Below are 17,386 nucleotides of genomic sequence, written 5' to 3' on the forward strand. Positions count from 1 at the left end.
CTGAAGAATATTCTGTCATTGGCAAAAGTGGCAATATTCCTGGTCTGAAGAATATTCTCTGCTTGGGAACATTGACAGTATTCCCAGCTTTAAGAATACAGTGGACCCCGGTTAACGTAGGTAATCCGTTCCGGAGAGCGTGTCTTATGCCGAATGTGACTTAATCCAAATTAATTTTCCCCATAAGAAATAATGGAAATCCAATTAATCCATTCCAGACACCCAAAAGTATTAAACAAAATAATTTTTTTACATGAAATATACATTTCCCTACACAGAAAACAATGAGACATGCAGAATAAACAATACTAAAATGACACATACCTTTATTGAAGACTTATTGATGAGTGATGAGATGGGAGAGGATGGAGGTGTACTTTTATTTGGAAGGGGAATCCCCTTCCATAAAGACTTCAGGTACCAAGTCCTTTTCCGGGGTTACTTCCCTTCTTTGTTTTTTAATATCACTAGGACCAGCTTGAGTCACTGCACACCTGTGGCACTAAATATCTGAGCAGAGAGCTCTGTTTTTGGCATCTCTTTAAAATTTTCCTAAAATGGGACACAACATAGTCATTGTAGATGTTGCCAGTACGGCCTGCAACAGCTGTGTCAGGGTGATGTTCATCCATAAAACTTCTTTCTTTCAACATACCAGCCGTATCCCACTGAGGTGGGGTGGCCCAAAAGGAAAAACGACACGCATGGCTTACGGAGGAAGAATTCTGGTCCACTTCCCCGTGGAGATAAGAGGAAATAAACAAGAACAATATCTAGAAAGAAAATAGAAGAAAACCTAGAGGGGTGTGTATATATATACTTGTACATGTATGTGTAGTGTGACCTAAGTGTAAGTAGAAGTAACAAGATGTACCAGAAATCTTGCATGTTTATGAGACCGAAAAAAACACCAGCAATTCTACTGTCATGTAAAACAATTATAGGCTTTCATTTTACTCACTTGGTAAGATGGTAGTATGTCCCTGGGTGGTTGCTGTCTACCAACCTACTACCTCCTCATCCGTTAATGTTTGTACATAAAACAGGAACACTGCAGCAGGCCTGTTGGCCCATACTAGGCAGGTCCTTCACAAACCATCCCACTAACAGAATCGTATTTGCCCAACCCAATTTTCAATGCTTCCTAAGCAATAAGCTTTGATAATTCTTTTCACTCATGTGCAAGTCACACTCAACTCAAATCATGTGTGTGGGGGAAGTACCCTGGGTGGTATGTGAGGAAGTATCCTGGCTGGTGTGTGGGGATGTACCCAGGCTAGTATGTGAGGAAGTACCCTGGCTGGTGTGTGGGGAAGTACCCTGGCTGGTATGTGGGGAAGTACCCTGGCTGGTTTACCACCATCACTACCACCCTCTACCACCACCACTTTCATATCTTTCTACAAACTTTTTCTTGAATTCTATAGTGTTTCTCACCCTCTTTACCAGAAGCTTTCTTTGGGCCCATGGTGGCTTATTTAGCAGTTACAAGCACTAAAAACAATGGAATAATACAAAATATATCTCACGTACGCATGGAGTCATCCTCACTGGCTGGTAAACAATGGCACACTGGCTGTACATGGAGTGTCCAGGCCGCTCATGGCGCGCAGACACATTTGGCACAAATAACTTTAACCAAGTCAATATTTTGATGCAAAAAACGTTACTTAATCCGATTACAGTAGGGCCCCGCTTTACGGCATTCCGCTAATACGGTCATTTCAAATTACGACCAAAACTCTTTATACGGCTCCCCCCACCTGACTTTCTAATACGGTCACCGTGCCCCACCCGGTTTGTTTACATTCTCTGTGAGATCCTTAATTAAGCACCAAGTCCCTCCATTATGTCTAGAAACTCCAAAATTTCAAGTGTTTTTATCTACTCTCTCATCCCGGCCATGGGCCAGGCTCGTCTGGTGCTTGCCTGGTCAACCAGGCTGTTGCTGCTGGAGGCCCGCTGCCCTACATATCCATCACAGCCTGGTTGATCTGGCACCTGGTGAAGATTCTTGTCTAGTTTCCTCTTGAAGGCTTCTACACTTGTTCCAGCAGTGTTTCTGATATCTTCTGGTAAGATGTGAAGGCTTACTCAGCCCTGTAACAACTTCAGACAGTATTACCAAGTCTGGCTCCTCCTCAGGAAAATTAGTGAATAGAAAAAGAATAACAGACAAACATAAACACTTTATTATATAGAAAATATAAAACACTTAAATATGAAATATTAATCCTACATTAAAGAAAATGAAAAATGAAAAATATAAATGATAACTGAATTCAACGCTAATATATATAGGGGTGTCTGGTGTTGGTGACACTGAGTGTTGAAATCGTAGCCATTGTCAATGATAGGGGGGGGGGTCGCAGGTGTTGGTTACAACCCACTGGCTAGTTCTTCACAGTATAGCCTTGAGTATTCTATCCCGATGACAGGAAAGCAGGTACTTTACCGCTGCAATGATGAGGGGTTACGTCCTGCAATTTCATACAGGTGCACAGGTAATTAAATCCAAAAAGGGGAAGTCTCAGGACGTTAGTCCATCTCCATTAGTTCTGCTCGTTGATTGGCAGGTGACCCTCTCTGTCATCCAAGCTGGAAAGATAGACAGGTTACCCACTGCTTAAGAAATCACTCTCCATGATAAGTACAATACCTAAAAGATGTGGTGATTATTACAACAGTCAACCTAGAGCAAGACTGAAAGGACTAAGTTTATTATTGGTCAAAAGTGAAGCTTTCAACCAATAAATCCACTAGAATACAAGGCAGGCATGTACTTACAGTAGTGCTGGGAGCTGTGAGTCTAGTGATTACTGTTTGGACCGGAGCCCCACACGTCCCCTTTTGGGGGGGGTAAGAAGGAGGGGAAGGGATAGCAGGAGCTAGACTGACCCTACCTTAACAAGCAGCCGGCAGTCAAACTATCACTTTCGGGGTGGGGGAAAAAAGGCGGGAATAGCGGGAGCTTGACTTACCCTACCTTAACAAGTAGCCGGCAATGAAACTATTGTTACTATATACTCCCTCTCTACTCCTATCTATTGAACTTTTCCCTCACATAAGATGTTGAAAAGGCTGGGACCCCAGATGTTTATACAGTGTTCCCTTATTGTCCCCACTGCACCCCTGCTCCTCACTGGGTTTATTTCACACTTCCTTCCTTATCTCTCACTCAAGTATGTTGTTATGGCAGTGTGCAGATTTGGGACCAAGCCCTCGAGTACCTTCCAGGTATATATTATGTACCTCTCTCTCCTCTGCTCCAATGAGTACATGTTCAAGACTTGCAAGTGTTCCCAGTAGTTTAGGTGCTTTACTGGCTCAATGTGAGCCATAAATGATCTCTGTATTTGTTCCAGCTCCAATATCCTGCCTTGAACAGGGCCATCAGCACTAAGCAATATTCTAAGTATACTCTGATAATTATACTTATGTATACCTGTACCTAAATAAACTTACACACTGAGCTGGCATGCAGGTACACATTAAAATCAGTGTCTTATATCTCGTGACACCATATTAGTAATAATTATAATAATAATCACCGAGTCTCATTGAATGTCATGTATTACGTTAATATACATATTTTTGTTAATCCATCTATGATATTTCTTCAAAATTATATAATAAACACGATACATAACATATAAAGATGATAAATACACCCCACAATAGAATAACATTTTCTTTAGTCCAACATAAGAGAAAATGTGTTACTGGGGGTAACTGTAGGAAATTATTCCCGTCGTATAAATTTATTCAGGTATACACAAAGATAGTTACATAGATTATCATACATAGCAGCATGTGTATAAAGTACCTAGGATAACCCAAAAAAGTCAGCGACTTACATCCATTGCCTTCACACAGAGTGTCATTTCTTCTGAAAATGGTGTTACATGAGAGTGGGAGTGTTCCTCTTTATTTATTCTACCGTATCAATGTAGAGACAACTTGTGCACAAACCACACGTGTATGCCTGGCTTGTTTACAAAACTTGTGTTCGCCTGGTTTGTTTTCATAACTCCACGAGTGTCCTCATTTATCTCGTTTACTCACCTCTGACCCTACATTAAGACTACAAATATTTTACGGTAAGTAATGAATGAACTGTATATGCATTTTATTGCTCTGGAATGCTTAAATGTCATAGAATATTGTGTGGGTGGAATGGCCTGGTATGGTATCCTGGCTGGCTACCATACATACCACGCTTGATTTCTTACAATAAATACTACTTGTCTCATCCTAGATTAAGACTACAAATATTTTAAGGTAAGTAATGAGTGTACTATATGTGTATTTTACTTTTTTATTGTTTTTTAATGCCTAGTTCTATTGCCAACTTAATATATGTTAGTGTGAACTTATCTAGTATTTATATGTATAAGTGAGAAGAAAAAAGGGTGTTCCACTTTACGGCGGTAGCCTGGAACCTAACATGCCGTATAAGTGGGGCCCTACTGTATTACTTAATCTGATGACGTCTTAATCAGGGGATCCACTGTATTTTGTCTTTCAAAATGCTATTCCTGGCCTGTAGTATATACTATCCTTATAAACATTTCATAGTATATATTTTTTTCTACAGCAAAGAAATTCGTCATACAGTTACAGCTATTTATATATTCTTCTGTCAGTCATTTAAGTCCAATTAATTTTTTCCATATTTTTTTTTTTAACACGTTGGCCATTTCCCACCGAGGCAGGGTAACCCAAAAAGAACAAACAAAATATAAACAATTTGAAAGCGTAATTGACAATCTCCCAACACAGTCAACATTATCTTACCTCACATTAAACATTGAGGTGTTCCAACTTGGAGGAAGTGGGATGAATATCAAAGATAATTTTGTAAATATATCTGAGAGCCATTATCAAGTTTTAATTGATGCAAATTTCACATCTGTGATAGCAGTCCTTTACATGGTGGAAAACTGTGATTTCATTTTACACTAATAACCTGGGCACATTCACCGCTTGACCTGAGCAGAGTGCGGACGTGTGACTACTGCCCTCTGCTGGCCATTGGAGGAGACATATTTTCACAACATGGCGCAGTCTGTGAGAAGGCGTGTGCACACGGTGTGCCTTGAATTGGTGCGTGGTGCAATAACGCCTCAGTCTGCACAAGTGCTTTTACCACAAATTATCCGTGACACCTATGGTGTTGCGGATCAAGAACTGTATGGTGTGGCGCTAAATGGTGCCTATCGTATTTTCGTCAAGTTGAGATCAGCTGGAGTGTATGAACGGCTGGTTGACAAGTACCAGGACAGGAGCGTGGACATAAATTCAGCGATAAGTGTTCGACTCATCGACGTGTCTAGGCATTACACATGGGTGAAAGTCCGAAATGTGCCATTTGAGGCGGACGAGACTGATCTGCGGAATGTATTTGAACAGTATGGACCTGTACACCTGGCTATGGCTGGTAAATGGACGGATGGGGCGTATGCCGGCTTGCCGGATGGTACGTTCACGCTCAAGATGACGTTGAGGCATTCCATCCCGTCTTACGTCATACTGGATGCATTTAGGACGCAGGTAATGGTGTACTACACTGGGCAGCAGAAGACGTGTAGGTTATGTGGTGCATATGACCATATGGCGGCCCAGTGTGGGAGATGGCAGCGGAGACAGGAACTAGGTAGTGAGATGGTGAAAGAGCCAGAACCGGAGGTGGGTCATGCTGATGAGTCACCTGTACATAGAAGTGGCACTTCCTGGAGTGAGGAAGTGGAGCGTGAGCTGCCACTGGTGGGTACCAGCCCATCACTGTCACAGTTAGTGGGATGTGAGGCATCTGCCTTGGAGAACGGGAAGACTGTGCAGATTGGTGACGTGCGGGTAGGGAGAGGCCTACTGGTGAACGTGAAGGAAAAATCCTTTGAGAAGAAGGTTTCTGAGGATAACTTGAGAATGGTGAAGAGTACTGTTCAGATTGAAGATGAGCAACTCGGAAGATTGGTGAACATGGCAGATGACTCGCCAGGAGTGGTGGAAGTGATTGAGGTGAATGCTGAGATTCACAGGGAGGCATCCAGTGAGTTGGAAATGGATGCAGAGAGTGTCAACCGTAAGAGGGCGGCGACATATTCCGACTCGGATGATGTTTTGACCCCGGCACAGAGACTGGGGAAAAAGCTGTGGGTTGATGTGGTGCGTGGGAGCTCTAAAGGTATGCCTGGTCCGGTGTTGGATCAAGGGAAGCTACAAGTGGGCAGTGGAGAGAAAAGTGGAAGAAGCAGACACACTGGAAGCGTGTCAGTGAAAGGTGAAATGGGGCAGAGGGTGAAATCACATAAGTAGGTTTCCGGTGCATGACAGTGAATATTAATGGATTGTGTGCGAGTGAGAAGCGTCTGTGGGTAAAGGGATTTTTAAGACGTTATGCTATAGACATTGTTTTTGTGCAGGAACATAATTTCAAGCTGGAAAGGGAATTGGAGGTGGATGGGTACAGAGTGTTTGTGATGTATTCGGAGCGAATGAAGGGAGGGGTGGGAATCCTGATCCGAGAGACGAGCCCGTTTGTTGTTCTTAGGAGTGAAGGGGGGGGTCGTGTGTTAAGAATAGATGGGTGGTGGAGAGGTGAGAGGATGGCAGTAGTTTGTGTGTATGTGCCGGCTGAGAATGATGTAAGGGTAAAGAATGAATTTGTGAATAACGTATTGGTATATTATTTGCGGTCATTACCGTCAGTGACAATAGTTGGTGGCGACTGGAACTGTGTGGTGCGAAGGAAGGATGTGGAACCGAGAGGGGCAGGGTGTTTTTTGGCAGGTTTAGGGGATCTATTGAGAGGTGTGAGATTGAAGGATATAGTTGATGGAGGGGATTGCGAGATAGAGCACACATTTCATAGAAAGGGATATGCTGCACGATTAGATAGGTTGTATGTGACAAGGGGAGTGAGGGTGATGCGGGTGCAGACGGTGAATGTCGTTTATTCAGATCATAGGGCGGTTTATGCTGATTTAAATTGGGACGGTTTGCCTAAGAGATATTTGGGGTACTGGAAGCTGAATGTACGACTACTGGGTGAGGGGGTGGAGGGAGGGGATTTTGAAAGTTTGTGGGAGGACTTATGGGGTGGGGGTAAGAGTGCAAGCGATTTATTGGGGTGGTGGGATGGGGTTGCGAAGAGGAGGATCAGGCAATATTATGTGCGAAGGGGAAAGAATGAGGCATGGATGACATATGGGCTTCAACAGTATTTAGAGGGGCGGTTGCAGGGTTGTTATGAGAGGGGTGCTGTGGAAGGTGTGTATCCAATGGAGGAAATTGAAGCGTTAAAGTGGCAGATAAGAGATATGCACAATGAGAGATTTGATGAGGCGAGGGTGCAAGGTGGGTTAGAGGAGGCGATTTGGGGTGACAGGCCGTCAGCCTGTGTGTTACGGGGCCAGCGGAGACGCAGGTTGGCAATGGAGATTGATAAGCTGGTAGTACACGAGAACTTAGGTGGGTATACGAAGGGTCAGGAGTTGCGAACTACTGAGGGTATGAGTGGTTTTATGGATAGTTGGTTTGGAAAATATTTGCGGAGTGTAGGAGTGAACGGTGAGGATTTAGAGAGATTGGGAGAGAATGTAACTTGTGTGCTGAGTGGAAGTGATCGTATGGCATTGGGAGGGGATATTGAAGAGGGGGAGGTATGGAGAGCTTTGGAGAATATGGCGAGAGGTAAAGCGCCAGGTATAGATGGGTTACCTTGTGAATTCTATGTGAAGCATTGGAGTGTGTTGAAGGATTTTTTAGTGAACCTGATGAATGTGATGAAAAGTGAGGGGAGGATGGGTGAGTTGCAGCGTACTGCAGTAGTAGTATTGATTCCAAAAGGGGAAGGCCCTACTACAGTGCAGAACTACAGGGCATTGTCGTTGTTATGTGCTGATTATAAGATATTCGCAAAAATCTTGGGGAACAGGCTGAAGTGCATGATAGATAGAGTTGTTGCGAGAGGTCAGTATGGGGTGCCTGGGAGGACGATGTATGAGGGACATGGAATAATAAAAGATTTTGTGGAAAGTATGGAGGGGGAGAATAAAGGGGGGGGGAGGTGTCTTAGCATTGGATTGGCAGGCTGCGTATGATTGCGTAGAACGAGAGGCACTATGGCATATCTTACGGAGGCAGGGTTTTGGGGAAGAGATGGTGCGTTGGATTGAGACTTTGTATAATAGGGTAGGTGTACGTGTGCAGGTGAATGGGAAATTGGGAGAGTGGGTTTCAGTGGGTAGAGGCATAAGGCAGGGTTGTCCTCTGTCTCAACTGTTGTTTGCTTGTATACAGGACCCTTTTTACAGGGCAGTGGTGTGGTGTGGAGAATGGAGGGATGGGAATAATAGGGTATGTGGATGATACAACAATTCTAATGAGCAGGGAGGAAAGTTTACATGAGGTGGAGGATGTAATTGGTGGTTTTGAAGGAGTTACAGGTTTAAAAGTGAATGTGGAGAAATCGAAATTATTGGTCTTAGGGAATTGGGTAGGGAGGGCGCGATGGGAAACAGCTGTGCGTTGGTGTGTGGTGGATAGACTAAAGGTGTGTGGGATAATTTATATGGGGAATGCCGGGGAGGCATGGATGCTTAATTCTGGGAGGGCAGTGGATAGGTTGGTGGGTAGGTTAAATGTTTTGAGACCCATACATTTGACGATACATCAACGTGTAATAGTGGTGAATGTAATGTTATATAGTATGGTCTGGCATGTGGCAGCAGTATATCCGTTGGCAGGACCGGACATAACTAGAATGCTAAAAAAGGTTTTTCGTTATATATGGGGTTCTGGGTGCAACTGGTTGGGTAGGAGTGTTGTTATGCTACCGGTCAACAAAGGTGGATTGGGTTTAATAGATAAAAGATTAACCCTTTGACTGTTTCAGGCCCCTCTCTGAAACTGTCATTCTATGTCGCCAAATATTCGAAAAAAAAAAAAATTATTTTTTCTTATGAAAATGTTAGGAATATTTTTACTAGTGTTTTAAGCCTAAAAAAAAATTTTGCCATCAGTACTTACCGAGATATAGAGCCGCAAAGTTTGCAGAAATTGACGTGCGTACGGCAACAGCGGCGACTGCCGCCCACCCGGTATTCTTTTATTTACTCTAATTCAAAGGTTTCTTGCATTTTTCAATATTTTTCTTTTCCAGGTAACTTATGTGGCCTGTGAGACCAATGTAAGGTGCATTGTCCAAATATACACTCATTGTTTACAACACAATAACAGAACAAACTTTATCACTATTAGTTTGTGTATACACTTTGTTTACACAAACAAACAATACAAAACAATGTTTATTACTATTGTTCCATAATATATATACATATGTACAGTCACTAAACACGTTCCTAGAACTGCTGCAGCTTGTGGAACTCTTTGAAACATGGGTATATGCAGAGGGGCACTTCACACTCCTCACACATAAAACGAGTGTCTCTGCGTGTTTGTGGGCATTTTGTGGTATGCATACATACATAACACCTCTTCTGAGCATTTTTCTTGGCAGTAGTAGGAGGCAGTTGTATGGGGTAGTGATCACCAGGCCTCATACAAGATGACGTCTGTGGGCGCTGGTCTATTGCAGGAGTTGCTCCTTTGTACTTTGCAATTATTTGTCTGATTACTGACAGGCAAAATTCACCATATTTTGGTGTTTTGTTGGTCTTCAACTTGTATATGTTATAAGCATTTAGCATAGAGATATCAACAAGATGGAAAAAAAGTTTGATATACCACTTATAACTCTTGCGTACACAGTCTGCAAACCCAATCTGCATGTCACATTTGTCCACTAAGCGCATATTGAGGTTGTAGTCCATGACAGCTGCAGGCTTTAGAATGGGTTCATTGGTCTCTCTGTTGTCCCTGCCACTGGGTACCATTTCGTTTGTGTGAACTGATGTCAACAATGTGACATCACGTTTATCATGCCACCGAAATGCCATGATGTCATTGGCAGCAAAGGCTTGCACCTCACCTCTGCGAGTGCCAGCGTCGAACCTTGGCATATGTTTGCGATTACCACACACTGTGCCACACACGTCTGTCAAGTTCACTCGCAAGAAATCACTGAGTAAGGGGCTTGTGTACCAGTTATCAGTAAATAACATATGCCCCTTACCAAGATATGGTTCCATCATTGTTCGAACCACATCACCAGAGATACCCAATAACTTCATGGTATCTCTCAAAGTATTACTGCCAGTGTACACAATAATATCTAAAACAAGACCACTTCTGCAATCACACAGTACAAATAGCTTTATACCAAAGCGTTTCCTCTTGCTTGGTATATATTGCTTGAAAGAGAGTCTTCCTTTGAATTAAATCAAGGACTCATCAATAACAAGCTTCCTGAAGGAATAAAAATACATGCAGCACTTTTGTTTCAGGTACATAAACACATTTCTTATCTTATATAACCTGTCGCTTCTGTCAGGCCTGGTTTTGTCTGAAAAGTGTAACATACGCAACAGTATCAGGAAACGATTGACACCTATAATGTCACTAAAACCTGGAGTTGAAATCAGGCGATCTGTTGTCCAGTATGTGGTGACAGTGTGCTTATACACATGTGGCATAAGCATTATTGTGGCAAAAAACAGGTACATCTCTGCCACAGTTGTCTCCTTCCACTTGTGTAGCCGTGATTTTGGTGAGAGAATTGTATTTGCCATGGTGTATTCACAGTATGTGTTGGTTTCCCTGACAATGATGTCCATCAGGGGTTCATCGAAGAATAACTCAAAGCAGTCCAGTTCACTGGCATTGTTCCCAAGTGGACAAGATGGCTTTATTCCACTTTGTGTTTCATCAAAGTCATGGGGACTGGGAACAAACTCGTCACCGTCCTGCCAATCCCAGATGCGGTCTGCTGGTGGGGTCTGGATATTGTACCGTGGTTGTGGCTGTGGTTGTGGCTGTGCAGGTTGTGGTGGTGCAGGTTGTGGCAGTGTGGGGTAGGGTGAGGCTGGTTGTTCTGCTGAGTCAGCCGCGTGGCTAGTAGCGTGGCCCGGTGATGGTGCCACATGGGCCGTGCCACCCTCACTATCCCCACCACTGCCTCCTCCCTCACTGTCACCATTCATACCCATCGTTACAATATCGTCATCTTCACTATCAGGTCGTGGTGTTGGGCCACGGGATGTGCTCCCAGAGTTTCTCCTTCCCCTTGGAACAACATATGAAACACTACCAGACCGCATGCTACGTCGTACATACTGGCGCTTCACTGGGGAATATTCACTCTCACTGTCACTAGAACTGCTTTCAATGACCTTGAAATCACTATCACTATCACTGCTATCATCTGGGTGTTGTACACGACCAAATAGTTTCCTCTTTCGTCCTGGTACAGGCGAACGTGAACGTGAACAAGCCGGCACAGCACCAGAGGTCGAAGGTTGTGGGTCATCTGGGTTTTCGTCACTATTTACGTTATCCTGGGCACTTTTTTCGGTAACACTCACTTCAAAACCCTGGAATTCACTGTCACTGACATTTTCATCGCTGTTAGAGCTATCACTTGGGAATAAAAGACCTCCAATCCACCGAGGAGTGAGGAACTTCTTACCGAGAGGCATGGTGAAAATGGACTGACAACATGGCGTTCCCACAATGCACCGCTGGGTCCCAGATTTTTTTCACAGGGTGCACACCGACCACTGAGACCCATTCTCTCCCATGTAGGCCTACCAGGCCTTTGGCGCTTGATTTGAATCCGCTAGAATTTGTGCGTATAAATACGTCAGAAACATTGGCTCGTAAGACGTATTTATACGTCGGAAACAGTCAAAGGGTTAAATGTCGACGAAGAAAGGGAAGCGGTGATTTCGTGCACTGGCCAGGGAGGTATACCATCTTTTAGGAGTGAAGAACAACAGGATGTGGGTGTGGGGGTGTGCGAGGCATTACGTAGAATGAAAGGGAGAAAAGCAGCTGGAACTGACGGGATCATGACAGAAATGTTAAAAGCAGGGGGGGATATAGTGTTGGAGTGGGTGGTATTTTTGTTTAACCCTTTGAGGGTTTTCGTCGTACTAGTACGTCTTACGCGTAGGGGTTTTTGACGTACTAGTACTCATAAATTCTAGCGACCTCAAATCTAGTGGGAGAAAGCTGGTAGGCCTTCATATGAAAGAATGGGTCTATGTGGTCAGTGTGCACAGTCTAAAAAAAATCCTGCAGCACACAGTGCATAATGAGAAAAAAAAAACTTTTTCCATTTTTTTTTAATAAATCAGCGACTTTGCAGTGTATTTTCGTATGGTATTTATTGTTGTATTCTAGTTTTCTTGGTCTCATTTTATAGAATGGAAGACATATTACTGAAATTGAGATGATTTTGACTGGTTTTACAATGAAAGGTGCCTTGAAATTGAGCTCAAAGTAGCAGAAATGTTCGATTTTTACCAAACTTCAAAAGTAAACAAATCGTGCCAAGCGTGCAATACACGTCAACTGGTGAGTCTAATATTCTTTCACAAGTGCACCAATAATATTTATACCATTTTTTACACTAATGCAGTAGTCTGCATAACAGTAAATCTTATATTTTTTGTGAGAATAAAAATTCAAAGTGGAAAGCAAAAGAATATAAGAGGGGCCTTGAGACGTGACTAATGACTAGAGGAAATGTCATTTTAGTGCCAGGAATGTCTTTCTTGTTTATTCTGGACCCTATTCCGAAATTGGCATCTTTTGAAATTTGTGTGAAATTGGCAAAATTGCTAAATTCTGACCACTGTACTGGATAGTTGAATTTATAAATGGGTGGTTTCTTGCACCCATTCGATAGAAAAAATGGAGTTCTAGCGAAATATTCATGTTTTTTGTCGACTAGTACAGTGAAATTGGCCGAAAATGGGGCTCAAAGTGGGCAAAATCGCCGATCCGTAAACATCGCCGAGACCGCTAACTTTGCGAGAGCATAATTCCGTAAGTTTTCTATCAAATATCAAACTTTTGGTGTCGTTATGATCGGGAAAATATTCTCTATCTTTTCATAAGAGAAAATAATTTTTTTTTTTTTTTTAAATTTGGCCGACCCTGAGAACGAGTTTCGGAGAGGGCCTGTCGACCCTCAAAGGGTTAATACATGTAAATGTATGAAAGAGGGGAAGGTACCTAGGGATTGGCAGAGAGCATGTATAGTCCCTTTATATAAAGGGAAGGGGGACAAAAGAGATTGTTAAAATTATAGTGGAATAAGTTTACTGAGTATACCAGGAAAAGTGTACGGTAGGGTAATTGAAAGAATTAGAGGTAAGACAGAATGTAGGATTGAGGATGAGCAAGGAGGTTTCAGAGTGGGTAAGGGATGTATAGATCAAATGTTTACATTGAAGCATATGTGAACAGTATTTAGATAAAGGTAGGGAAGTTTTTATTGCATTTATGGATTTAGAAAAGGCATATGATAGAGTTGTAGGTAGTAGGTTGGTAGACAGCAACTGCCCATTATTATTATTATAATAAAAAAAGAAGCGCTAAGCCACAAGGACTATACAGTGCTGCAGGGCAGGAAGGAAGCGAGGGCATCAGGTGGCAAAAGGGAGATGGATGAGTAATAGGTTACGGATAACAGCGGGGCAGTGGATGGTGAAAGGGTAAAGGGCAGCAAGAGACTGAACTAGAAAGGGCTGAGGGGAGTGCGAAAAGTATCATCAAAGTTTGTGGAGTAAATCAGTCGTTGTCAAGAAGTCAATGAGAGAGTCAGGATTAAAGGAGGGTCCATCAGCAAGAAGGGAAGGTAAAGAGAGAGTAGTAGAACGAAGACGACGTTGGAGGTAAATTCTGCGTGCTCGTTGATAGAGAGGGCAGTCTAACAGAATGTGGCTAATCGATACTGGAACTTGACACTGCTCACAGAGAGGAACAGGGTGCCTCTCCATGAGATACCCATGAGTAAGACGAGTGTGGCCAATGCGAAGGCGGAAGAGAGTGGTCTCCCAACCTCGGCACTGATGACAAGAAGACGGCCAGTAACCTATGCTCGGTTTAATAGAATGAAGTTTGTTACCGAGCAGAGTTGACCAACGTTGTTGCCAACGGGTGCGAAGGTGGGTAGCTATTGTAGCAAAATAGTCCAGAAATGGAACACCTCGATAGGAAATTGGTAGGTCATGTACTGCTGACCGCGCAGCAGTGTCTGCCTGTTCATTGCCCTGTACGTCGACATGACCAGGGACCCAACAAAAAACAATATCTTTATGTTTGGTAGATATAAGGCGTAGCCAAAGTTGGATACGGAGAACTAGGGGATGAGATGTATCAAATTTTCGTATAGCCTGTAGAGCACTAAGGGAGTCTGAGACTACTACAAATGATGACACAGGCATAGATGCGATACGAATAAGTGCTGCAAGAATGGCATACAGTTCAGCAGTAAAAATGCTAGCTGAAGATAGTAAATGCCCCCGCACGACGCTGTCCGGAAACACTGCTGCGAATCCGACGCCGTCTGAAGACTTAGAGCCATCTGTGTACACAGCGGTGGCATGAGAATGGGAGTGGAAGTGATCAAGAAAAAGAGAGCGGGAAGCCACCGTAGGCAGTTGAGCTTTCGAGCAAGGGAGTGAGAAAGAACAGACCCGAACAGCTGGAACTTCCCAGGGGGGTAGGGAAAAGTGAGATGCTACATGAACATATAAAGGTGGTAACTGAAGGGAAGACAAGAGTGAATGTAGGCGAAGAGAAAAGGGACGGAGCAAACAGGGGCGGCGAACGAATAAAGAATGTCTACTAATATCGGTGACCATTCTATAAATGGAAGGATTGTGTTGATCGTGAGAGCGTACATAGTAGCGAAGGCAATGGGCATCACAGCGATCAGACAAGGATGGAACATTTGCTTCTGTATAGAGGCTCTCAACAGGGGAAGAGCGAAAAGCACCAAGGCACAAACGTAAGCCTTGGTGATGGATAGAGTTAAGGCTAGAGAGAGTAGCAGGAGAGGCCGCGGAATAAATCTGGTCACCATAATCGAGTTTCGATAAAACGAGGGCTGAATGTAGGCGAAGCAGAGTTCGACGATCAGCTCCCCAGGAAAGATGAGCAAGGGTTTTAAGAAGGTTTAGCCGGCTGTGACAAGTTGCCTTCAGAGAGGTAATGTGAGGTTTCCAGGATAACTGACGGTCAAAGAGAAGGCCTAGAAACCTGACTGTATCACGTTCGGGGATACGGGAGCCATAGAGATACTAAGGATGATCGGAGATGACAGAGCGTCTAGTGAAAGTAATTTGGTGAGTTTTGGTACTTGAAAATTTAAACCCATGCGTGGTGGCCCAAGTGGAAACACGGTCGACCGCATGCTGGAGAGAAACTGCAATAAGGTGACAGTCAGCGCCTGCACAAGCAATAGCGAAGTCATCAACATAGAGTGATGACCAAATATTGGGTGGAAGAACAGAGGCCAAATCATTTATAGCAAGGAGAAAAAGTGTTGTGCTTAGAACACATCCCTGAGGGACACCTTCAGCTTGGACGAAGTCCGGGGAAAGAACATTATTGACTCGAACACGGAAATGTCTGTCAGTTAAAAAGTTCTTAAGGAAGGATGGTAGATTGCCTCGGAGACCTAAGGAATGGGCCTGGGCCAAAATATTATACCTCCAAGTTGTGTCATATGCCTTCTCAAGGTCAAAAAATATGGCAATAACCGAGTGATTATTCGCAAAGGCATTACGAACATACGTATCCAAGCGTAGCAAGGGGTCTATGGTAGAAAGACCCTTACGAAAGCCATATTGACTAGCGGAGAGACTGTTGTGAGTCTCTAAATACCACATTAAACGTCGATTTACGAGGCGTTCCATCACTTTGCAAACTGCACTAGTAAGAGCGATGGGGCGATAGTGGGAGGCATCATGTCCTGTAGTACACGGTTTGCGGAAAGGGAGAACAATGGCAGATTTCCACAGCTGGGGAAGAACTCCTTGTGCCCAAATAAGATTGAAGAGGTGTAAGAGGACTACAAGGGCTGACTGATGTAAATGTTGTAACATACGAATATGAATGTCGTCAGGCCCAGCTGCCGATGATCGGCAAGCTGAGAGCGTTGCCTCCAGTTCTTGAAGTGTAAAAGGCACATTATACTGTTCTTCTCTGAGAGAAGAAAAGTCCAAGGGTACTAACTCTCTGGCAGACTTTGAGGAAAGAAACGAGGGGCATAGATGGAGCCCTCGGGAAATACGGACCAGATGTGTGCCAAGTTCAATGGCAACGTCGAGAGGGTTTGCTACATCAACACCAGTGACCCGTAGAACAGGAGCCGGGTCAGGAGAGTATTTACCACTCAATTTCCTCACTTTTTTCCAGACTGCACTCATAGAAGAAGCAGAGGTGATGGTGGAAACATAGTCTCGCCAACAAGTGCGTTTAGCTTCACGGATGACACGGCGAGCGATCGCACGCTTCTGCTTAAAATCAACAAGTCTCTCAGCGGTTCTATTGTACCGGTACCTGCCCCATGCAGCGCGTTTCAAACGTACTGCACGAGCACAAGCAGGAGACCACCAAGGCACGCACTTCTGAGAATGCCTGCCTGAGGTTTGGGATATAGAATGAGAAGCTGCGGTATAAACTGATGTCGAGAAGATGTGTAGGAGCTCATCAATGGAGGATGAAGAAGGAACCTCACTAAAAGCAGTGAGGTGTGAGTAAAGATCCCAATTTGCCCGATCAAATTGCCAGCGAGGGCTACGGAAAGGTGGTGAATAGGAAGGAGAAGTAAGAATGATCGGAAAATGATCGCTGTCATGTAAGTCTGGTAAAACAGACCAGGTGAAGTCTAGTGCAGTGGAGGAAGAGGAGACTGATAGATCGATGCAAGAGAGAGTATGAGTACGAGGATCAAAATGGGTGGGAGTACCCGTATTTAAAACATGGAGGGGGTGAGAGGCGAGAAAAGCCTCCAACTGAATGCCACGTGAGTCACAATGAGACCCCCCCCAGAGGAAATGGTGGGCATTAAAATCACCAAGTAACAGAAGTGGTGGTGGTAAGGATGAAACAAGAAAGGCAAAGTCTGGGATAGAAAATGCTCGAGAAGGAGAGAGATATAAAGAACATATTGTAAACCACTTATTCAAGTGGATACGGGCTGCAGCGTAATGCAGCGAGGTATGGACAAATAGTTGACAGTACGGAATATCATTGCGTAGAAGAAGGGCACTTTCATTAAAGGTCCCATCTGAGAAAGGATCCGAAGAATACAATAAATTATAGCCTGAGATAGGTTGGAAAACAGCCGAGTGTAATTTTGGTTCTTGTAAGCAAGCACCAACAGGGGAAAACCTGGAAAGCAACATCTGAAGCTCACCCCGATTACCCCTGAGGCCGCGGATATTCCACTGTAAATAGGCCATGA

This window comes from Cherax quadricarinatus, chromosome 38, assembly GCF_038502225.1.
Source record: "Cherax quadricarinatus isolate ZL_2023a chromosome 38, ASM3850222v1, whole genome shotgun sequence".
In the NCBI taxonomy this organism is placed as follows: domain Eukaryota; kingdom Metazoa; phylum Arthropoda; class Malacostraca; order Decapoda; family Parastacidae; genus Cherax; species Cherax quadricarinatus.